Consider the following 25,345-nt stretch of genomic DNA (forward strand, 5'->3'; position numbering starts at 1 on the left):
TCCCTACTTGGACTCATTTGACTGTGTGTGTTAATTTTCTGCAGGACAATAGGAATGGAGGAATTTTTGAAGGACTAGGGGAGCCCAATGGAAAAAAAAGTGAAATTAACAATTATAATCTTGCCCATTTCTGAAAAACTGAGGACTTGAACAACCCAGATGGTTGAATGCCAGCTGAGGTGGGCTTGCTCAGTTAATGCAGAGCAGATGAATCTGGGGGGATGATTGTTTTCCAAGAACCATGAGCAGGTATTGAGTGGAAGAGGTCCTGCAGGTGTGACTTAGTGTTTTCCCACAAATTTTCTGGACTCTTCCCCTTAGATAAATGGTTTCTTTTTCTCCTGGGCTGTCTGATCCCACAACACACTTGGGCTCACAAATCTCCTCTTACTCTACTGTAGGTACAGCCCTTCCCCAGACCATCATCTTCAGGAACTGAAAATGTGCTCTCTCAGTTGCAAACCAGTGTAATAGCTTAAGTGTAGAGAGTCTTCAAGGAATAAATGAAACCTGCATTGCTAAACTCTGTGCTAGGGACACACCTGGAGCACTGGCAACCACTCTGTTGTCCAGGCCAGTCTTCCCCTTCCATACCTTTACTTGACTGCCCTGATGTAAGGTCAGGGATGAATTTAAGACTTAGGTGATGGGCAGGAGAAAATGCATCTAGGGCATGTTTCAGCCTGCTCTTGTTCCTCTGCTCTGATGATGAATGGTCTTCCTTGGCTTTGTGGTCCAGAGACCCAAAGTTACAGCAAAATGACCCAATAGCTATTTATTGGCTAGATTGATCAAGAATGGTCAATAAAGAGTAAGAGAACAGTTTTAAATGGAGGTGTGGGAAACAGCTCATGACAGAAGGTGTCTGAGGCACTCAGAGCTGCAGCAAGGAGTGAGGGGGTGATTTTCTTACTGGGAATAGCTTCATTCCAGGGATTTACCTTTCCATGGTACATGCTAGGTGTTTTGGGAGGTTTAGCAGTAGACTGGTAGACCAAGAGATTGTGACTTCCAGCTTCTTCACAATCCTGCTTTTACTCTGTTCAAGGATTTTGAAAAATTCCCCTGAATCTGTGATAGGACATAAATGTTGAGCTGTGGGGGCAAAGACTCATAGACACATTCAGGTGGCCTCATTTCCCAGGATCTCACACCAGAGGCTGAAGCAGTGGGACCTCAGACTCCATCTCCAGCCCCTTTGACTGGAGGGTTCCCCATTCAATCCCAGCTGAGCTGCCCCAGCTCAAGGGCACGTCCCTCTCCCACAGAGGAGGAGAGGGAACTTCAGAGCTATCCTTTTCACTGTGGGCCAAGCAGTTGGAATTGTTTCTGCCTCTGCATCAGACTGTGGCCCACCTCCCCATTTCTGGCCAGTTGATGCAATTCAGCTGTCACATGACAGCTTGTTATCACTATCATAACTGAACCAGAGCTGAGCTGGAGGAACCTGGAGATGTACAGGTCGTGGTGATGGAAATGAGCAGTGTGCACATGGGTGGGTTTGTGCTGTACGTGATTTCTTTTCCACTCCTCCCAGACCGCTTTTTTTCAGGGAGGGAGGAGTGAGTTTGGCACTTTCTGGGCTCAGGAGTTGTTGCTGGGTCACCTGTCCTTGCTGCAGAGGGGACAAAAGGGCTGACAGATGGTCAGGTGCTGGCTCTGGGGTTCTCCCTGGAGTTCTGGTGTGGTGGGAGCACAGCATGGTCTCCTAAGTGAGGAATGGTCACTTAGAGGAGATGCCTGAGCCCTGGAAGGATCAGAGCAAAGCCAAGAACAGGGGTTTTTCTCTCTTCTCCCTAAATGATGGTTGGTTTGGGCAGAAGCTGGGATCAGTCACCACCAAGTGTAATTATGCCCTCTCATGTTGAGCACCATTCACATATACCAGAACATGACCTTCAGAAATGTCTCATGCCCTTTAAATTACTATCCATGTTGTCCATAGCCTGAGCATTTGGCTCATTTCACCTCTGGCATCAGTTTCCTCCCCTGTTTTTTGTCTGTGCTCATGAAAATTACTCCCTGTGTGTTGAGTAAGGTCAAATTGTTAACACATAAGTGCCAAAGGATCTTAAACACAACGCTGGATGCTCAGAGGTGCTTTGAAAATTGGGCACAGCTTAATGTGGGAGGATCACATGTCTCCTCATGGGACTGCTATCCTCTCCACTGCTGGTGTGTAAGTTTAGAACAGAGCTATAAAAATTTATAGGCCTTATCCTTCTGTTTTCATCCATCTTCCCTTTAAGAGCAAGAGACTGGCCCTGAAGAGCTGTCATAAGTCACAGCACTCAAGCAGAAGCATACAAACCTCTCTGGTAGATATGACACAAGATGGTGTTTATAAAATGCTTCCGCCTGGTCAAGATTACATTGTGGCCAGTAAAAACAAAAGCAAAACCCCTTAGACCTACTTGACTATACAGGGGCCTGATGGTTATGTGAGGAGTTTGGAGAGCATGTCATACAGGGGAGGCTGAGGGGAGACCTCATTGCTCTCTACAACTACCTGGAAGGAGGTTGTTGAGAGGCTGGGGTTGTTCTCTTCTCCCCAGTAACTAGCAATAGGACGAGAGGAAATGGGGTCAAGTTGTGCCAGGGGAGGTTTAGGCTGGATGTTAGGAAGAAATTCTTTACAGAAAGAGTGGTGGGGCATTGGAACAGGCTGCCCAGGGAGGTGGTGGAGGCACCATCCCTGGAGGTGTTCAAGAAGCATTTAGATGTGGCACTTCAGGATATAGTTCAGTGGCTGTGGTACTTGGGTTACGGTTGGAGTCAATCTTGAAGGTCACTTCCAACCTTAATGGTTCTATGACTCTTTGATTCTATGAAATGTTCAAATATCAAAGCCATGCATGGCCAGGTCAGAGCCAAGCACAGTGACTTCGTGGGTATCTGTACACACACAGGAGGAACCTGCTGAGATGAGGGCTGCACATACCCACTGCTTGCTGTGCCCCTTCCACATCCACGTCCATGTCCATACCCTGCCAAGCTGAGCACCCACTGTCAGCTCAGCCCTGCCCCTGGGGAAGGGTGGAGGGAGAAAAATTGCTCTGCTTACAAATTTTTTTTCTCTTCATTTGGACAAACTTCAGCTGCAGAATCAGTCCCATTTGAAGCACATTTTAGAAGCCAAGGTTTTGACACAATGTCCCTTTTGTCGTCTCTTTGGTGTCAGTCATCAATGACTCAGCTTTCAGGCAAGGCTGTGGCACTGACTGGCAACCTGATGGTGGCCAGTTTTTCCCAGGTGCCTGGATACAGTGATGCTTTGCCTGGATACTCCCAGCAGACCTCAGAGATTTGTTATTGGCAGAGAAATCTAACATCTATTGATAGCTTTTCTGGGGCTGAAACAATATTTAGTGTGGAGAGAGATTCATTCTAGGGATAGAGAAACAAGAAATAAAAAACCCAACCCAAATATAATGAAGTTATACCACCTTTTCTTTATATGATATTAAAGAACTTTCTTGGTATCAGTTCAAGTTTTCAGCTCAGAAGGTGCTCAGAGAAGTTTATATACTATGATACAAATTATGAGAAGTGAAAATCAAAACATTTTGTTTTTAATTAACACAGAATACTTGGACACTTCATACAGTCTTCTCATACATGTAGACTTTCACAGGGAGCTTCTGGAATATTTTGTTTTCTGAACTGCCAGAAATGCTGCTTCTGAACCTCTGTGAGCTGGGAATCATGAGTTATCACAGTTGCATGGAATAAATTCAAATTAAGTGTTTGGACTCATTTCAGGTCAGATTTAAAATTTATGACAAGATCTGGTGATACAAACCACATCTCATTCTCAAGGAGAGGGGAAATACAAACTTTTCAACATGTCTGCCTATTTCAGGGTGGCTCTAACTCTTCAGATGTTAAGCAGAATAAGGCCTCCCCTGTCTTGTTGTTTGTGCCTGGTAGATAACATGAGGTTAATATTAACATATTTGCCTGCAGTGAAGGGTGGGCGAGTGATAGGAGATCTCCATTGGGAATAAAACCTGGAGGTGGGTATTGATTTTACTGGTGTTTTTCCTTAGCTTCTGAGAGTGCGTGGCTGATTGGAACGTGATAGCAATATTGACTGAAAAAGCAGATTTATTTATTTTTTCTTTTCCTTGGGAGGCTGCTGTGTTCATGTCAGGTCAGAAAAATTTAGAAAATAAGAGACATGCAATGATCCAACAGCTCAAAGGGCTTGATTCCCCTCTGGAGAAAGTGTGTCTGGTGGTTTTGTCACTTTAACTCTTCATCTTATCTTGGTTTCCACTTTGTTTTGTTTTATTCCCCTGGAGTTGTTGTTTTTTTTCTAATTTTCTTGACCTTTGCCTAATTTGGGTAATTTTGTCCACTGTTTTTTTTCCAGAGAGGTATCACAGATATCCTCTCCCCACTCTGGCTCTGACACAGCTTGGTGGTTACATGGAAACTGCAGCACTGAGAGGTCATTCTGGGGTTTTACTTTCCCAGACTTTCATTTGTGTGTGAGGAATACAAACAAGTACAGAAAAAAACCCAAACAACAGTGATACAAAAGGACAGGTTGGTTTGGATGGCAACCATCTCCTGCCCTCACCACAGCTCTGCCAGGCACTAGCCCGCCTGTGGTGGGGACAGTTGGTGATGTCAAGGTTGTTTAAATCAGGTCTAGCAATGAAAAGTGAAGGTTTGTCATTTCGGTAGTGATGATGGAATTCACAAGTGCTCTGAGTCTGGGAGGTTCCATCCTTTAGGAAAACTGGGCATACAGAGATCCCCGTGCTGGTGAAACAGGCATTTCTCCATTCAAGACTGAGTGTCTGTTTCCTGCATATTCAGGGCTCAGAAGACACAAAGCATGAGAGATTTGAGAGGCACATTACACAGCAGTGAAATTTTGTGAGGGAAAACCCTGCCAGTTAGGTTGCTTTTAGGTGAAAGGTTCTTTGCTTTCCCAGAAGCTTCATTTTAGGGTTTATCTACCTTGCAGCATCAAATTGACTCACAGGTCTATGCACTGAAAGCCCTTTGGCATCACTTGCTCAGAGAAACCCTTTCCCAACTGGAGCCATGGGATTTTATGTGGAATTGGTGATCTCTTCCAAATGTTTCAGCAGGTGTCACACTTCCCTGTAGGGATCTTCTGCAACATGGGTGCTGATTAGGTCCATGTGGGTCCTACCAGCCACCCAGTACTTTTCTGTAATTCTCTGACATCCCTGGAAAAGATGTACAAGCTTTCTCACAGGTCATATGAAAATAATCCACATCACAGTTCTTTGGAGTGCAAACTGCTGTGAGAGGTGACCTCAGGAGGCCTCTAGAGCTGGGGTAACTTGAGAGGCACATAAAGAACACAGATAATCAGTATTACCTTTGCAAACACCATGTCCTAGAGAGAGGGCTTTCAAGGGACCCAATTCATCTTGCATTAAGGATTTAGCATTAGACTACCCAGATTGCCAGGTAAAGCAGGAATCTCAGTGAAGACTGTCCCGTGGATCCTAAAGAATAATTTGCCTGGGAAACAGCTCTTGGTGTTGCTACATCAACCGGCTAGTTGTAAACACAGTTGGAGCAGCACATTTCATACAAAATGTCTTTTTTTTTTTTTTTTTTTCATGGCTTCTTATCTTTTGAATAGAAAGTGCAATGAGATTGCAAAATTTAAGGGAAAAAACAAATGCAGATTTCCTAGGTCTGATACCACCCACAGCTTGGCTGGTATAAACCCTCTGCCTTGCTTGATGTGACTTGGGACGCACAGTGATGTGAGATCAAAATCCAGCCTCTGACAATCCCAGAGACACTGTTTTCACAGCAACTCATTTAAAAGCAATCTAGGATGTGTGCTCACTCAGAGGGTGCAGTTAGCAGAGGCAGGCATTGCACAGACAGGTTTTTCTGCTCTCTTTTAGAAAGGCAGACAGTTCCTTAGAGTTAGCAGGGGGGAATCATTGCATACATCCTAATGAAATGCTGAGAGCATCCTCAAAACAAGGCCTGTATCTGGGCAACAAGCAAAGAGCAGGGCAGGAGAGCTTACAGAAAAGGTAGCAGAGATTAATAGTCAGGATTTCTGAAGGTTATTTTGTTGGCTGATGTATCATTGAAACACGAGCAGCTAAGCTTACTTGCTTAGGTGAAGTGCAAGAGCTTTTTCCAAAGAGTGGAAGTTACTTCCCAAAGCAAGAGAATGTGCTGCCTTCTCTGTCCATCTCAGATGCCTGCTGGGGAGCTGCTGGAGCTTTGCTGCTGCTGCTGAAACAACAGGGCCATGTATACCCCCTTAGATGAAAGGAAAAGGTTTATGGCTCCAAGCAGGGAGACACAGAATGGGTGGGGTTTCATAAAAGCCAGAGGAGCAACTGTGCCTTCAGAAAGGAGCACTCGCCTGCACACTCGATTTGCAGCAATGGCTACTGCATCTGGGTAGTATGTGCTGACTCTGCTGCCTGGTGCTCTCAGACACTGTGATTGCACATGTTAGAATCTGTGTAGCAGTTATGTCCCATAGAAACAGCCCCTTCCAGGGAAAGGGGCTGAGTAGTGCCATTTTGGGGCCTGAAGTTAAGAGGGTTCCATTGCAGTGACAGGACTCCTGGATCAGTGAATCCATAGGTTTTGTCCATGCTGAGGGCCCCAGTTTTCCCAGCACTGCAGGCTGGCAGCAAGGGACAGTGAAACAGTCAAATCTCCAGGCAAAGAGAGAAAGAAAATACTGTCATCTTACAGGTAGGATGCTGAAACATGTCCATACCCATCTTAAAACCCCCTTTGTCTAGCAAAGCTGGTGAAAAAGGGGCTGAGATTGAGTAATTTATCATATGATTAATTTATTTTTTTGGTATGAAGAACTGATTTCACTGCAGTAACACCATGAATACACAACAGAACAAGGAAATGACCTCAGGTTTTTCTGAATCCTGGTTTGTGAGATCATCCTTATTGCCTGCTTTATTGACTCTTACATCCAACAGATATCTGTAAAAAAAAATAGTGGATTTCTCCATCATTCAAAGTGGCAGTGAGCAGGAGCAGCCAGGCAGTGTGCATCAAGCAGCACACCACCTCTATCACCTATCAAGGGGGTGATTTCCATATATATGTGTATATTTCCATATAGCTATGGCAATGTGCTTTCTACTGGTAGATCTTGCTCCTCCAGCAGCACTGAAGGGGAGATTATGTTGGAATGAAGTTTAAATGGGTGAAAGGGCCAAAGAACTGATCTTACTAAGTGCTGAAGCAGCTTTGGCACATGCTTAATGGTGCTGAATTATTCATTGAGCTGGCTGGGCAAAATGACATTGCAAAGGGAAATAAATAAGGGTGTTGGAGAGAAAATGCCAAGTGATGTGTCAGCCAAATGCCCCAGTGTCACAGGTTTTGCAGAGAATCTGGCCTGGGATCCTAGCCTTAAGTGAGAGCTGCAGCTGGGTGCAAGCCTGTTGTAAAGGAGAGAGTTAATATTTTGGCTATGCAAAGAGGTGTGACTTTGGTGGTGCCTTTGGGCCCAGATTAGCCCAGATTGTCTTGGGAAACCTTCCCTTTGGGTGGGGAGTGGGGGGGGTATTGCAAAGAGCTGATAATGGGCAGCAGGCAGCTGTCTAGAGCCAAAGGCATTGCTGGGGCAACTATGATGCAGCAGATAGAGCCACAAAGTCTAAAATATTAATCCTTGTCAGCCACATCTCTCTGGAGAACACGCCATCTCCTCTCTTTTAAACGTGTCTTGCTTTCGTTGTTCCTGCAGGCCTGGTTAAAAGTCAATCACAAGTTTTACTTGTTCTCCAGGTGGAAGCCCTTTTCCAGACCAACCTGGGCCACTATCTGCAGGTATTCCCCCTCTCTTCCCTCCACTTCAAATTCCATAGAAGCAGGGGAACAATATCACATCAAACTGTTCTTCATTACACCGTTGTATTTTGAGGAAAGGGAGGGAGCAAAAACCTTCTGTTTAGCACGAATTAGGATCTGCCCCAGGGACAGTCTGAGCAGAGGCACTGCCTTTGCAGTACTCACTGCACTACAAGTCACAGCAGCAGCTAAGAGGAGTATCTGGGAGGAGCAGTAGCCATCTAACACATGCTTGATCCATTGAAAAGATCAATGTGATAAGCATGGCCTGGCTGTGCTGTGGTTTGAGTCCTGCATGGGAAGCAGAATTGTTTCCTGGCACCTTTCTGTCTGCTACAAATGCTGCCTCAAACACCATGTAAATGGCTCTGCTACATATAGCCGAGCTCTCCTGGGTATTCTGGAAGAAAATACCGGGAGCATTTGGCTTCAGCTCCTGTTGTTGTTGCTGCTCTGATTTGGAACTGCTGGCAGCTGGTATTTTCAGGAGTTATTCAGAAGCAAGTTTTGCTTTTGCCCTGAGGGCAAGGGTGGAGATCAAATCTGCAGTTAGTATTCATGGGTTTGAGTCAGGCATAGATATGTCTCATTGCTATAGGTATAATTCTATACCTAAGCCTTCCCATCTCCTGCCTTTTCTGTGTTTGCTCAGTGGAGGGAGTTCCCAGTGCTGCTAAAGGGAGGTTTTGCAGAGGAAGCAAAGGGACAACCAGGCAGCCAAAACACATACAGCAGGAACTGTCTGGGCCTTTGCAATGCCAACATCAGCATGTCCAACTGTGCTCAGCTGCATCCAAATACCACATCCTTGGTTTCTCTGGGCCTCTGCAGAGGCCAGTGCTCCCTCCTGTTTCCAGCGCTGATGCCATCCCATTCCAGCAAACGCCACAAAGCAGTTGTGACAGTTGGGATTCATATCTGACACTTCTCTCAAGATGTCCCTTCTGTGATGTGCTGTGCTGAGCCCTGAGCTCCTGATCCCCATCACTCAGGACAGGGACTTGTCAGAAGGACCCACAACCCACTCCCAGCCTGTGCTTGGGTTTTCTAGGGATCTCACATCCACATTAAGCCAGATGTGACCAAGCATGTGGGCCAAGTTATCATCACATCCCTATCAGCACTGTCTTAGGAAAACGAGGTACAAATAAGGAAGCATGCACAAAACATGTGCATTCTAAACCACCAAGGTTTATGTTTTCCCAGGATTAGTTTTCCCCTCCTCAGTGACAGACCCTAAGAAACAGGGAGAGTCCAACTCTGTTTACCTTATCTTGGGTAATCCCCAACAAAGGGAAAAGAGGTTTGAAAAATCAAATCACTGCAAGTTCTGCCACCTACTTTGGTTTTAGGCAGGATTTTTTAAACAAAATTTAATTATAGAGTTTTGACTCTTTTCCAGAAAGGTGAGAATGCAACACACTTTTGGCTGTCACTCCTGCAGGACTTTGCTTTTACTGACCAAAGTGAAGAGTCTGTAAAATGCTGAGGCACTCCCTGTGCATCCTTTTAGCATATTTCAAACCGAAATAGGAATAGAAAGGATGTAAATATTTACTGGAATTGTGTATCAGAGAGCACCCAGGGACCCACATTTGGATAATCTGCATTGCAAGAGAAGTCAGGGGAATAGCAGATGACTTTGAAAGGCTGTAGTGCTAGATGTGTTTCTTAACATGCACAAATTGCTCCCTGATTTCATAGGGAAAAGGAAGCTCTGCATGGATTATTGGTTTTTAGATCTTACTTTAGCTATAGTGCCTGCAGACACAGTCAAGATCAGGATCTTTTGTTAGCTGAGATATGAGCATGCAGTAAGATCCTCTCCTTGAGGAGTTTGCAGGATGAATTTCAACCTAAGGAGGACTGTTTAATGCCTGAAACCAGGAAATTCCACCATGTTGTGTTAGCTGAGGGTCAGCTCTGCTTTGCCTGGTGCTTATTCCTCTTTTCAGTCCCCCAGTGCCCTCACTGTGGTGTTATCCCTGGGTTGGAGAGGTGGGTGGAAAGGCAAGGGAGACAGGAGAGAAGCAAGCGGGCTGGGGTCTGCTCTGCTTTGTTCCCAAACCTTTTCTCTAACTGGATCCATTGGAGAGGTGAAAATTGATACCCTCTTGTGCCAGAGAGTCACTGCTTGCCCAGCAAGGCCAGTCAGCCCCACTTACCTTGACTGTACGTGTCCCATCACAAAGAGGAAAGGTGAGGAACCATGTCTAACACATGCTTTCTAAAACAGACATTCAGAACTCTCCCCATCTCTGTTGAATAATTAAATGAGTCTCTCCTCCTCTTCAGGAACTGTTTTGACCCATTAACTTGTAGGTGATGTGAGCAAGGGAAATTATCTCTCATCCATTGCACATGTTTGCTGCCTGGTAAGATGGGGCTGCCTTTAGACTCCAGTTGTCTCATCAGTCTGATACTTGAACTCAGCTTTAAATACAGCTCATGGAGAAAGACACAGTGGGTTTGGTAGGAGATGAAGCACAGGCAGTCCATGCAAGCACAATTCCTCCTGCCACGTACTATAAAGGATACTTCTGCTGTACATTAAAGGAATGGAACTACATTAAGGGGAGGAGGACCAAATGGTCTGCTTTAATTATTCATTATGAGCAGTAGCTATTGTTATTTAAAAGCTGCCCCTCTTAGCCTGAAATATTAACTGTTGGCCTGTTTCTTTCCTGGACTGCTACCATCCAATGTCCTGCTGTCTTTGCTCTTGAAGTGAGCCATGGCAAAGGTCTTCTCCATCAAGCTGGCTCCAACCCATTGCTCTGACCCAGGCTTCCTGGACCTCCTCTCAGGGCTCTTCCTTTCAGTAATTCATACCAACTCAGCCAGTGCTTTACTCCTCATGTTGGTTTCAAATGTGTGCTGGGTTTCCCTTGCTGTACTCCATTGCTATCTCCCCGAGCCTGACTCAGGCACTGCAGACAAGGCTTTCAAGAGAAGAGTTCCCACCAGCAGTGCCAACATGCCTTACTATCATCTCCATTTCTCCCTAAGAAGCACAGGCCTTGTTTACTCTTCTTTTAATAACACAGATGGTTTTAATAGTTCTCTGCCTTCACCCCCAGTTCTTTCTCCTTGGCTGTAGTCTGCTTAATACTTTCTTCTAAGTGATGGCTTTGTCACTTAATCTCATTAAAACGTCTCTTCATTGAGCTCCATCAGCTGCTTATTAGACCGTAAGCCTAATCTCCCATTTGTAATTAATTTCTGTGCCTCCTACAATTTGGCATTGTTAGATAATGGCATCACTCTCAAGGTCACTAATACACAGCACGAGGTAAACACCCATGGCTCCAGCACCAGCAACCCTCCTTCCTCCTCTCTTTGTCACACTGCTTGATTTTATTGACAGCTTTCTCCCTTTCCCTCAGACAGTTTCTGCTTCCTGTCCAGCATGTTCTGCTGTGTGACTCTGCAGATCAATATCCTGCACTGTCTAGAGGCAAATGCATTTCTGATATCCTCCAGACTCATCTGCACTAGTTTTCCACTTGCCTTCCAGTTCTCTCCTGTTTGGTCCAAGAATTTAGGTGCACTGTTCTTCCTTTGCTCCTTTACATGTAAAACTTGCAGAGCTTCTGGAATTGGACACCTGAGCCTTTCACCTCAGGCCATTGGGCCCAGTGGATGCTCAGTGGCTTGCTCATCAGTGGTAAAAATGATTATGATTTCATGTCCATATATTTTAAAAAGGAAGAAATCTTGGATTATCACAGTTCATGGTATCAACCAATTCCACCTCACAATTCCTGTTGGTGGGATAGAATCATAGAATCGTTTTGGTTGGAAAAGACCTGTAAGATCATTGAGTCCAACCAACAACCTGTACTGAGTCCTGTGCTAAACCATGTCCCTAAGCACAACATCTACACAGTTTTTAAACATGATGGAAGACAACAGAAGAAATCAAGCACTATCCAGAGATATCCAAACCAGTGCTTCCCTATAGGAAGCTAGGATGCTGGTACTTGGCACCAACACTGACTTTGCCTCCAGCCTGTGTATAAAGGTGTTTGCAGGGCACTGCCCTGTCTGGGTCTGTTGGCTTGAACGGCCCTTTTAACAAGGAATTTTACAGACTACAAAAGGCAGGAATGATACCTATGGTGATACAGCCCTTGGCTCACTAGGACTTGCTCACAGAGGGAAGTGTGGGACCTCTGTAGAGTCTGGAAATAGGGTCAGTCCTGGCCCAAGCTAAATCCCTTTGTTGTCCCCAATAGCTTTATTTTAATCTCTGATATTTTCCTGTTCAGATGTGGTTGATTTGACCCATTCTTTCAATTTTTGCTCTTTTCCCCCTGAAAGCTACCTCATGCACTTAAGAGATGCACACAGAGCTGTCATTAGATCATAGGAATTGCAATTCAATACAGGATTGATCCAGAAATTAAGTGTTCAGGCAGCTACGGAAAACAGCTCCAAACCCAGTACAGAGACCTGTAGGGAAGAAATCTCACAATCAGTACAACCCCAGGATTTTTAACTCACCAGACTCTGCAACTGTATTTTCTAATTGGCAATTCTTGTACGGGTGCCTAATTTTTCCTGCTTCGTAGTCAACAAAGAAAGAAAAAACAAACAACAACCCACAAATCTATTGGTGAGAAATCCTGCTGCCTTTGGGGAGAAGGCAGGCTGCTGTAAAGCAGATATATATCTTTCTGAGGGGGGTTAATGCAGGAAGGGCATTTTGTCACGGCTGCAGAAGTGTCAGGACTGCTGCCGTGCTGGGAGCTGGCGCGAAGCCACCGGGCAGATCCAGCTCAGTTGCTCAGGAACAGCCGTGCAAAATGGCCTCGTTCCAGCTGCCCAGTGCAACATTTTGGGTAAAAGACACCTCTTACCTGAGGATAGATGGTAATTACTCCCAGTGAAATGTGCCTGGCTCAGCAGCAGGGAGATGTATTTGCAATATGCTTGCAAGCTGTTAGGAAGAGCATGGGGTTTTTTTTTTGCTGTGGTGATGCCTCAGGTTGCTAGTTTAAGGCCAGGAAAACTTTGTGGCTGTAGTCATCAACATGCTCAAAGGACAGGTTGGTAAGAGTGACTGACAGTCAGACCGACTTCAGCAGACTCAGTCCTGTTATCAAAACCAGTTTGGGATCAACAGATAAACCTTCAGTTTTCCTAAACAATCCATGTTTCCTAAACCATCCTTGTTTTGGTCTCTTTCTGCAATACTCTCCTCCAAACCATGCTGAAAACATCTTTTAAATCCATTTGCATCACTCCCTTTGTGTGCAGCACTGTTCTAGTCTGTGCTCACACAATCACAACACCAATGTGATCAACAAAAGAACAAAAATCATTTTATTCAGCACATACTCCCATTTCCTCTGAGAATGAGCCCAAGTTGCATTTCAGTCAGCTGTGATGCACGTGGACCCCAGTCCCTAAAATCAACCTTGCAGCACTAAAGATCAGCTATCTACCATCAAAAGGGATTTTTGAAATTTCAGTTTTGTTTGGCTTTTAATGATCCATTTGTCTCTTCAGACCTGGGAGCAGGCAGTGAGGTAGCTATGATTTGCAGCCACAGGCTGCCTGCTCCCTCCTCTGCTTCCATGGAAACATGTATTGCATGAGGTGAAACCAGGCATAGACTTGAAGTACATGATTTCCAAAATATTTGCTTTTCTTTGTAAAGAGTTCTTTACCTCCTGATTGTACAAAACTCTGGGTGAAGAGGAAATTGCTTTAGGGAGAGGCAACTTTTTGAGGTGCCTGACTGCAGTACCTGCTGTGGGGGTTGAAAGCATCCTCCCTGAGCACATGGACAGGTCCCTTTGCTGCTCAGGGGTGAAATGCATGAGGCAGGGCAGGGCCAGAGGGTTTTGGAGCTGGTGTTGTTAAGTCAGTGGCATTTGGGGTCAGGAGAGTTCAGCTTTAATGTAATTCCTTTGTTTTACCTTCACCTCCTCCCTGGAGAGATGAAGATCATACCCTACTCTGCACTTCAGGAGCCCAAAGATACCCAATTTGCTCAAGGAATAGCTCTGCTGGGCAGCCTCTCTCCTCCCTGGGTCATGGTAAAAACCAGATTATTTGCAGTTTGAGGGCAAGACAAGGGAGGGCTGGGGAAAGGGCAGGGGCTCACACAAACCTGCATGGCACAGGCAGAGCACAAGGCAGCTCTCTTGGTGGCTGGCATGTTTTGCACAGGGAATTGTTCAGAAAGAAAAAGTGTTTAGGAGGAAATGGACCTCAAGTGACAGCCACCAGCTCTGCCTGCAGCTCTCGTGCAGCAGTCTCTCTCTGGAAGGGCTCTCACCCTGCAGGGAAACCAGCCTTTTCTGCCACTGGAGGCTGAGCTGGAAACCTGCTGCTGCTGCAGGGCTGACTGCATGGGGCCTGATCCTGCTGTGGGAGCCCAGGTCCTGCTGCAGGGGCTGGTCTGCAGGAGAGGAGCCTGACCCACTATCTTCTGCTTGACCCTTGTTTGTTAGCAAGAGGGAGAAAAGCCTTTTAGATGTGGTGCCTCTAATGAGTTGCTGGGGGGTACTTTGGCAAGATGTCTTTCCTGCATGGAAAAGAAGTGTATTTTATCCTCTGTCACTTGCAAAACATTCACATTTTGAAAGCCCAAAGCAGAGCAAAAACCTTCTTTTCTAGCCCAACTCCCAAGACAAGCCCTTTGGGCTGCAGGACAGCCTCCCATTTTGGCAGCCAGGAAGCCCATCCAGCCCTGGCCTTCCAACAAAGCTCTGCCTCAGCTTTCAAAAGGTAAAAATAAATGTCGCTACACACTGTCTGCTGGCTCTACAAGATTCATGCTAATCAGAGCCCCTCATTAATTATTTAGTTTCAGGGAAATGTGCCTAAGAGTTCTGACACTTCAAATATGCAAAGTAATTGCCACATTTATTTCCCATCTAATGGGGAGGGCAAAATAAATTGTACTGGGCTGAGTAGGATGCACGGGTGGGTGAGACCAGGACATTCCTGCCCTTGCATGTGGTTTCATCCATACCCTGGAGCCCACAGAGTTTCACTGTGTCTTGAAGGGCTCAGGATTGTCCCCCTGCATGTCAGTGTGGGCTGGGCATGTCACAGAGACTCAGCTACAGCCACCTCCACCGTGAGCATTCTGTGAGCATTCTGTCTGTGCATCTCCTTTGGCTTCCTGCCCACTCCAGGGCTGCTCCAGCTCCTGGAGCCAGCACGGGGGCTGCTGGTTAGTTTGCTCTGAGTTGGCCAGAGCAGGATTGGATCCCACCTCCAGGGCTGTGTTCCTCCCCTAGTTGCTGAAGCACGTGGTGACAAGCAGCAGCTCCCCCTGCTCCAAAAGAATTAGGTCTCCACTGCAGGTTTGCAACCTGAAGAAAATAAACAAATGCAGAGCAGCAGTGACTATATTCATCTGAAACTGAGAAGCTGTGGTTCACAGGAAACTTTGATCACTTTAAGTGTCAGACCACCTGGGGGGAAAAAAAGGGGAAAAAAAGTGAAAAAAATGTCATTAAAGAGCAAGTGTTTTGGAAAAGGTAAGAGCTGCTGTTTCCAAAATGAAGTACAATCTCTTCTGGCCCTCAATGCTAGACATCTGCATCCAGAGAGGACTGATCTCTCTCAGCTTCAAGCTGGTGGTACTTGGAGGCAGAGGTTTCCAAACTCAGACCCACAGGTGCTGAGGACCAGCAGGACTCCTGTCACTTGCAAAACATTCACATTTTGAAAGCCCAAAGCAGAGCAAAAACCTTCTTTTCTAGCCCAACTCCCAAGACAAGCCCTTTGGGCTGCAGGACAGCCTCCCATTTTGGCAGCCAGGAAGCCCATCCAGCCCTGGCCTTCCAACAAAGCTCTGCCTCAGCTTTCAAAAGGTAAAAATAAATATCACTACACACTACAAGATTCATGCTAATCAGAGCCCCTCATTAATTATTTAGTTTCAGGGAAATGTGCCTAAGAGTTCTGACACTTCAAATATGCAAAGTAATTGCCACATTTATTTCCCATCTAATGGGGAGGGCAAAATAAATTGTACTGGGCTGAGTAGGATGCACGGGTGGGTGAGACCAGGACATTCCTGCCCTTGCATGTGGTTTCATCCATACCCTGGAGCCCACAGAGTTTCACTGTGTCTTGAAGGGCTCAGGATTGTCCCCCTGCATGTCAGTGTGGGCTGGGCATGTCACAGAGACTCAGCTACAGCCACCTCCACCGTGAGCATTCTGTGAGCATTCTGTCTGTGCATCTCCTCTGGCTTCCTGCCCACTCCAGGGCTGCTCCAGCTCCTGGAGCCAGCACGGGGGCTGCTGGTTAGTTTGCTCTGAGTTGGCCAGAGCAGGATTGGATCCCACCTCCAGGGCTGTGTTCCTCCCCTAGTTGCTGAAGCACGTGGTGACAAGCAGCAGCTCCCCCTGCTCCAAAAGAATTAGGTCTCCACTGCAGGTTTGCAACCTGAAGAAAATAAACAAATGCAGAGCAGCAGTGACTATATTCATCTGAAACTGAGAAGCTGTGGTTCACAGGAAACTTTGATCACTTTAAGTGTCAGACCACCTGGGGGGAAAAAAAGGGGAAAAAAAGTGAAAAAAATGTCATTAAAGAGCAAGTGTTTTGGAAAAGGTAAGAGCTGCTGTTTCCAAAATGAAGTACAATCTCTTCTGGCCCTCAATGCTAGACATCTGCATCCAGAGAGGACTGATCTCTCTCAGCTTCAAGCTGGTGGTACTTGGAGGCAGAGGTTTCCAAACTCAGACCCACAGGTGCTGAGGACCAGCAGGACTCAGAAACCTGCCTGGCATTCAGCTGATCGTGTCCACCATACCTGTGAAAGGTGAGATTCATCCAAACCAAAATGTGGCGTTTGGGTTTGCATTTTGCTTTATTTTCTTATACAAATAATAATTATTTCTCAAATTTATACTAATTTAAAATGAATGTCGTGCCATGATGCTTTATCTCTGATTCATTAGCAAGATTAATTTGAAGTCTTTGGCATGTGACATGCAAGAGCCTTAGATGGGACACAGGGATATAGAGCTTTTGGTCCCTGGCCATTATTATTTTGAACGAAGGATCTGATACAGTCCAAAGGGGTATTTGGTGGGACCTGTCTCAGTCAGGCAGTTTCAGCAAAGCCCCATGTACTAAAATGTTTGCAAGGAGTGAAACCCTTGGGGAAAACAGTTCAGAAATCCCAGCAGACCTTTTGCAATGCTGACCCAGACCTATTTTACTATTCTCTTTGGAATTCCCTAGTTTCTGTAGAAGCCAAACCTGTTGGCAGGGAATTCACTGTATGTGCAGAAGATGCAGCATGTTCTCCTTCCACCTCACATTGTTCAGGAGCAGTGCTCTGGGGGAGCAGCTGTTTCAGCTCTGCAAATCTACCCTGTTACTCTGAAATTACTGCTACTTCTTCCATATCCACGTGCTATTAATTATTGAAGCAGAGTGGTTAAATGAACTGTGATACAAGCAAAGCATTTTCCCTTGTCCAGATTTGTCCAGTGAACTTTCATGCTGCTTATTAATCGATAAAGATGCAAAATAATTCCATTTTTCATATATACACTAAAATTCACTCCATACCTTCTATTATATATTCACACTGATCCCAGAGTAGAGGGCTATCATTCCTTTGCAGAAGCAATCAGGAAAATGTGGCTTGTGGTCTTTAGTGATATCATCAGGGAAATCTGAATTCCTTAGGCCTTTCCATTTGGTTTTCTAAATGTGAAATGGTTTTGCTGCTCTGTCTTTAATCCTTTGGCCTCAAGAATGGGAAATGAAATTGACTTTTCTCAGATACTCAGCGTCAGCATCCAAATCAGGACTTTCTCTTTGTGTGCAGAGAAGGGGAGTGAAGATACTTGTTATTCAATTACTCGGAGGTGGAATCTGTTTTTCAGAGAGTAAACCCATTTCCACAAATTCTCTTTTTCCCCATTTTGCATCTGTATGCATGAGAGGTCTAGTTTTAGGGATGACTGATGTTAAGTTCCTAATGAGCTGGCTCCAGGGTGTGGATTTTCATTGTGTATTTTGCTGATTTGATGCTGGAAGTTTGCTTGACCTTGCTTATGGCATCTTCCATGAGATATATACATATGATCCATCCCATCCTCTTCCCTCTGCCCCATGTGAGGGGATGGGCTAGCCCCCCAGTATTCAAACCATCTTTTCTGTATAGCTCTTTTTCCAGCCGATGTCCCAAAATGCCCCACAAAATCATCTCCCCTGCTCATTTCCCCAGCAAACACAACTCTGACCACTTTCCAGGCAACACTTCTGGCACAATATTTCCTGATCTAATTCTCCTAATTACCCTAGAGGCCCATAATAACATTTAAAACTCGCAGTGCTCCTTCACTGTCCAAGGCGTTTCTCGAGCGAGTGCACCAGAGCCCTGCTCATATTCTCTCTTTACTTCCCCCCCTCCCAGAACCTTGCACTGACAATCCTGTCTTACACACCAGTATTTTATGTCCCTCATTTCTCCTTTGCTGTTCTCCCTTGGACTGCACTAACACCCCCTTGTCCATCAGCCCTCCCTGCCATGCAGCACTGTCAGCTTTGCTGCAGTTTGCAGCCACACTCACCTCTGCAACCACTGTAGGGCTGCATTTGCTCAGGACAGGAGTGGCTGGGTTTTGCCTGACATATCTCCCCTTCCTCTGCAACCTCAGCTGAGATTTTTCCTTGCTAGCAACCAACTTCCCAGCCTGAATATGACCGAGAGCTGTGGCTTGGAGTGCCATCCCTCCCTTTGCAGAGCACACTTTGGTACCCGGGTACCTCGCATCCCTGGAGGTTGTGGCTGTTGCATCCAGCAGTGTGTGTTAGTGATCCGTTGCTGTTTGCCAGGGAAAGCTGGGGTTGCCATGACAATGGGGTGTCAGTGGAGCTGTTGTGAGCATGGCCACAGCATCTGCAAACCTCTGCCACTGCTGCATTTATCCTGCCAGCCCCCCTGAGCAGTGGGGCGGGTGCAGCGGTGGGGGATGCAAAGATGTCCATGCTGAGGTGCTCAAAGGAGCCCTCCAGCATGGAGCAGAGGGCTGAGCTGCACTGCCCACTGTGTGACTCCCTTCCCCAAAGAAAATGATATCTTTTGGGGGGTTAAACAGAGGCTGGGGAAAGGGGCTTGGTCTGTTTTAATTTTTTCTGCACCTTCTTCCACCCCAGAGGGAGGAGCACTGGGGACAAGAGCCAACAGGAACACTGCAAACTGCAGCTCATTTGTGAGCACCCCTGGCTGCTTAGCAAAATCTCAACCTGAATTAAGGGCTTGTAGCACTGCTGCAAATGAAACCTCAATCCCCTGAGCCTCTGCCTACAGGCTCTTAGTTTAATTTGCACTCACATTTGCACAATTTGTAGTTGTATTTTGCATTTAGACAGAGCATCCCAGCCCCTGATTCGGCATCTGGAGCTTCAAAACTTGGGCCTAATCACAGCAGGACAGGAGCCAGGGGCTGCCCCTGTGAAATGGAAGCAAGGCTTCAGGCATTTCTGTGGGCAGATCTTTCCTGGGGGTTACACCAGGGCTGTCTCAGCCCAGGACCTGGATGTGTGGAGGAGCAAAGGGCAGGACTTGACCAGGCAGAACCTGCCTACTGGTGTTGTGTGACAGAGCTGCACTGGTGTGGCACTTTGCCTGGACCCACAGCAGGGCTGCCTGCCTGGGGCACAGCTCTCTCTGTGCACCACTGTGTGCTGGTACTGGCGTGGTCCCTGCTCATGCACTTATTTCTGCTTCTTTCTGCCTCCTCCTCCCAGCAAAGTAGCTCAGAGGGGCTGTGCCTGCCCTGCAGGGTGCCAGCAGTGCAGGGGGAAAGCCAGTGAGATGAGCTGCTCTGGGAGACACCTCCTCTGTCCCCAGTACAGGACCATGCCCACGCAGGGACAGGGTCCCTGGTGACTTGTGGCACACCCATGTGGCAAAGTCCAGGCCTGGTTGCCCCAGCTCAGGCACTGGCCACCAGACCTTGCTTCAAGAATTTGCTAGAAGAGTGTCTTCATCTCTTCTGAGCGTGCTTGGCCAATGAGAAGGCTCCTCTGTCCTCAGCTTCTTTGCCCAGCACCAGGCAGGATTTCACAATTTCCAAGAGCAATACAATCCCAATTCATCTTTATGATCTCATGTGATCTCCACTGGTCCAAAAATGACAGCCAGGAGCACCTACCTGCAACTTGCATTGCAAAAATGCTTGAGGCTGCTTTGGTAGAGCAGCAGCTGTTGTGCTGGGTGCTGCAGAAATAAAGCTCAAAAAGCACATTGATGCCTCAAATTTAAATAGACCAAGCAGACCCAGAGACCTAAGAGAGATGATTCCCAAGGTCATGTAGGAAGCCTGTGGCAGATGCAAGACCTGAGCATAGATCTCCTGAGGCCCAGCCATGCTGTGGTCTCAGGACTGTCTTCTCTTTTGTCTTCCAGTCCATTAGGAAGATCAGTTAATGAAATGGAATTAATAATGCCAGCTGCAGCACCAGCAATGCTGTAAGGGAGACAAATTTAGCAGCACAGGCTTGAAAGCAGCAGGCTTGAAAATGGGGGTAGGCTGGAAGTGCCATAAGAGGCTGCTCTGATGGGGGAATGCAGGAGCTCAGCCAGAGTTTGAGGGTCTCATCAGCTTTACTGATCATTTCTTAAAGGAGGAATGAAGATGTACCAACTACCTCCCTCAAAAGAGAGAAACACATGATTTTAAGGATGCCAGCAAACTGAAAAAAAGTAGTCCCCCTGGAAAGAATCAAAAGACTTTTCTAGGTCAACAGCAGGAGCAGAGCCTTCATTTCTATGATCCTCACGGTTCAAAAATAACATTAAAGAACCAAGAGAAATTACCCACTGCTGAAGAGCTGGGAGTAAATAAAAATTGATCCTTACGTGTTAGACATGCTGTTGCCTGCAGTAGTCAGTGAGCTCAAATGGCACTGCAGAAGTGCCAGCTGTCTCTGGGATGGCTGGTGAAGAGGATCTGCTGAGGGACTGCACGTCAGCTGGTCAAAAACCAAAATGGAAAGCTGTATTTTAACAATAGTGCCAAATCTGAGGATTTCCTCCCCAAGTACTCATTTACTAGGATTCAAAGAAAGGCCCCCTCATTCCTGGGGAGGAAAGCAAGTGCAAAGTAGGCCTCACCTGATTCTTCCACCCACTCATTTGACTCATGTCATGGTTGTTGTCAAAGACCTTATGATAATCTGTGACGTTGAGCACAAATGGGCATGAAGAACAGTTCTGCTGAGCAGAAGGTGAAACAGAGGCAGCAGAGCAGAAGCTTAGCAGCACATCTCAAAACAGGCTTCTTGTCCCAAATACTTTGACTTATCATTTTATAAAGCCCTCATAGACCCAGGCATTTCGAGACCTCTAAAGGAAATCTCAGCGAACCTGAAAAATGATGTGACATGCAGACACACAGGGGTTTCTTTTATTACAAGTATTCAGCTCCAGACCTAAACTGCAATGGCTTATGACCATGTTGTCTTTTTTTACCAGTTTATGTGATTCCTTTTTGTGGTCTAAAGACCTGAGAAAAATAGTAACTGGTGTCCTAAGAGAAAATACCAAAGACCCAGGGCAAAAGACAGCAAGGACCACCTACACTGTGAATAGTGATGGCCCTGAAATAGCCATCAGCACCTCCCAGCTCATGGCTTTTCTACTTGAGCTGCCTCGGAGAGATTGTGCAGCCCAGAAAATGTGTTGTGCAAGAATGAGTGCAAGACAGCAGGATGGATGAGAGCAGAGCCAGGATCTGGCCCATCCCTCTGCTATTGACAGCCTCCTCACAGAAATGTAATTGCTGGCTGCCCTTGGCTTGGAGTACTCAGGCAAAAATTCTCCATTGCTCTTTAGAGCTTCGAGACACATTAATGCAACTTTTAAAATAGCATCCCCTCTATTTTTGTTGCTAATGGTAAGAACAAATTAACTTAGAAGAAAAAGGCAGTGATCTCCCTTAATGCTATTGTTCTCCTGAAGTGCTAAACGTCAGGATCTCACAGCACCACGTTGCGGATCTGGCGCTGCCCTCAATGTGTCCCACGATGCACTGATGAGGAGGGATGCAGAGCACTGTTCTGAAAAACATCATCAGCCCAAAGTGCCTTCAAAGTCACTGCACTTAGAGCAGAACTGGTGGCAGTTTCAGCTCTATGGATTTGTTAGCACGTGTCTTTGAAACCAATTCTGATTTCCACCCTGCCCTCCAGAATGGTAGCTGAGGGTCAGCCCTGAAATTTAGGGCCATGTGTAATCCTGCCTATGATAGAATACTGGGTTCTTCTGAGGTCTTATGGGCTGTTATGTCAATTCAAGTGTATTTGCCTAAAAAGCCTTAAATGTTGCTAGCTCTGACCTCATCAGAGCTCATCAGTGGTGTATCAGGGTCACTGAGGAAGTGGGAGGACCTTTGGAGGAAAGCAGGGTAGGGCTGGTCTTGAAGTGGAGCTCGTTGTGTCCCTGTAAGTAGCAGAACCCTGGTGACCCACACACCATGGCAGGGTGCCTGTGTCCTTTGCTGAGCTGCTTCTCACCCAGAAATCTCTGAAAGGCTGGAAACAAGGCAGACAGTGATACTTTACTCATGTCTTAACTTGGTCAGAGGTTTCCCTCGGTGGGATGTTTGGATGGGTGGAAAGCAACCAGGTAATTCTTTTACTGAATTCTTACCCCACTTGGTCTGCAGCTATGCCATCAAAATTAAGCTTCAGATGAGCTACCTAAAACTTCTGAAGACCTCTAATCATTTAAATAACATCCTGGGGCAAAAGGAGGCTTCCCATGGACAGTGCTCTGAAGGGAAGGACAGCATTCAGCTTTGGTCCCTGCTCTACAAAAAAGATGGGACAGGCTGGAGAGGGTCCAGAGAAGGGCCACAAGGATGATCAGAGGACTGGAGGACCTGCCATATGAGGAGAGACTGACAGAAATGGGTTTGTTCAGCTTTGAGAAGAGAATGCTTTGGGGAGACCTTATGGCCATGTTCCAGTACGTAAAGGGTGGCTGCCAAGAGGATGGAGACTCCCTATTTAGAAAGAGTCACATGGAAAAGACCAGGGTCAATGGGCACAAATTGCTCCTGGGGAGATTCCAATTGGACACAAGAGGTAAATTTTTCACCATGAGGAGCCTTAAACACTGGAATAGTCTCCCAGGAAAGTGGTGGATTCCCCCACATTGGACAGTTTTAAGTCTCAGCTTGACAGGGTGCTCAGCCACCTCATATAAGCTATAATAGTACCTAGAGAGGTTGGACCAGATGATCCTTGATGTCCCTTCCAACCTGGCATTCTGTGATTCTATGATTCCATTAAATTCCACTTACTGCTTTTAATCCTACTTCTGTTCATGGTCACAGGAGGACTCTCCTCCAACACTGTGGTTGATGCCAGGATCTCTCACCTGTGCATGTCTCACCCTTCTAAGACCCAGGCACTGCTTGATGTGCCTTTCAGTCTGCTCAGTAAATTTTTAACTGGTGGTCCTGGTTTAGTCTGGTTGCAAGGAATTTAATGGTTAATTTTGTTATCCTGGGGAAGAAGGTAGAGACCTGAGGTTTGTGGCAAGAGGAATCCCTACCAGCAATGAAGAGAAGGAGAAATCATCACTGTTTCATACAACACTGGAATGTTCAAGATATATGGGCCACTTTTCTGTCCAAAGGGAATTTGTCTTTTATACCTGACTGAGAAATGTGGGTTACAGTGAGACTACACAGAGATTTTGTGTCTTCTCACTGCTGTGTTGCTGGTGGTACATGCCCAACAGCCATGAGTTTCACTGATGCACTGCGTTTGAAGTCTCTTTGGCTTCTTTTTTAGGGACTCCAGGATTTAAGAGTTTCATGTGAACAATGGCTCTGTTTCATATAAACTGCTTGTAAATACCTCCTATTATGGGTTGATGCTGGGAAGCCCATCAGGGAGCTGCAAACAGTGTGCAGGGCAAAACCTAGCAAGAGGGTTCTTTTCTGCTCTTGCAAAGGTTCTAAACCAGTTGGTCCATGCTGAGAAATCATCCCTTGCAAACCTGTTTCTTCCTTCTGTTTTTTAACAAAGCCAGGAAGAAAAAAATCAAGACTTGCAACGTTGTTTATAGATTATTTTATCTTCCTTTATGCAATGACAACTGAAGCCAGTTCTGCACCAATTAGTTAATGATTTCCTTGTTGGGGGACTGAAGATGCTGGATTCAACCCCAGAGCAAGTCTTTTGGGGGATTTCAAAGGTGGTTTTGAAGCATAAACAATAGCTGTTGACCTCTGTAATCCCAGCAGAGTTTCCTCAGTAAAGGTGAAGGTCACACTGTGGTGAATCCCTCCTCAAATTTTGGCTTTCTTCTATGGGATGAGTTACCTGAGGGAAGGATAAGTGACCTACTACTTCCAGTTGGAAGAGACCTCAGTTCACTCAGGCATTAAAGGCCATTTCCTTTGGCAGCTAAAAGAGCAAAGAGATTCAGACTCTGTTGCCTATGCTGATGTGTGTGTGACCCACCATGTCTGTGCTGGTGTCTGTCCCCATATAAAAAAGCTAAATTCAGTATAACGTGGCTAAAGTAAAATAATTTAATACACCAGCAAGATCTAAAAGATTAAATACAGCCTCAGAGCTGAGAGGTCTCCTGTTGGGACCTTTCTGCCAAAATGAGTAGACCAGGTCTAATACACTGTATCTCAGGTCACTCTTCAGTGAAATGGGGTGATTTTAGGGGGAGTTTATTTGTGATTAATAACCACTCCACTTCCCAAAATCTGAAAAGGCAAATAGGTGGGGTGGATGTAAAGCATTTTCCTTCCAAGCCTTTCCCAAGCAACATGTGGCCATTGCTTAATGATGACATCTCTGTGAGGCTGCTGACACTACTTGATTGAAGGGGAAACTGAGGCAAGGGCAGCGTTGTACCTAGGGGAGGAGTCTTGGGGCTGGTGTTAAAATTCAGCCATTAGTGGGCTTAGAGTTCCCAGTGAGGGCACGTGCTTTTTCACCTATTGTCTCTCTACCTGTACTCTTTGCCCCTCAGATCCTGGTTGCTGCAGCAGCTGGAGCAGCAGGAGGAGGCAGAGCTCAGCCCCTGCACATCCTCCCCTGGGTGCAGCTCCCAGTGCTCAGCATCCCAGCGCAGCAGGGCTTGGCATGAGGGGCTGGGGGGGCTGTGTGGGTGCAGGGAGAGAAGGGTGATCCCTGCTGGTGAGGGCACTCTGGCTATTTTCATCTGTTTCTGGAATCGTTTTGAAATGCAGAGCAAAATGGGGCATTGTTCTTTTGGGGTTGGATCCTGCCCTTGGTTTTTCTCCTCCCTGACCTCACCCAGCTGGGCAGAGGAGAGAGGGGCATCAAAGCCTGGAGGGGCAAGGGGGAAATTTGCCCCACTGAAAAACAAAACACAAAAAAAAAAGGAAAGAAAAGAAAAAAACCCCAAAAAACCACGCCAGATCTCATCACTCTTAAGAAATTTCTGGAACACGAACAGTCACCGCCATAGAGCCAGATAAGAAACGCTGCTCACCCCTTCACC

The 25,345-nt window shown here is 46.3% G+C and overlaps 1 protein-coding gene across 1 annotated transcript in view; it reads left to right on the plus strand.

The window, feature by feature from the left end:
* RTN1 (reticulon 1) overlaps nucleotides 1-25,345 on the plus strand; it is a 125,236-nt gene that overhangs the window by 83,113 nt on the left and 16,778 nt on the right. The window lies entirely within an intron of this gene.

This window comes from Chaetura pelagica, unplaced genomic scaffold (genome assembly GCF_000747805.2).
Source record: "Chaetura pelagica isolate M959 unplaced genomic scaffold, ChaPel_1.0 scaffold36, whole genome shotgun sequence".
In the NCBI taxonomy this organism is placed as follows: Eukaryota; Metazoa; Chordata; class Aves; order Apodiformes; family Apodidae; genus Chaetura; species Chaetura pelagica.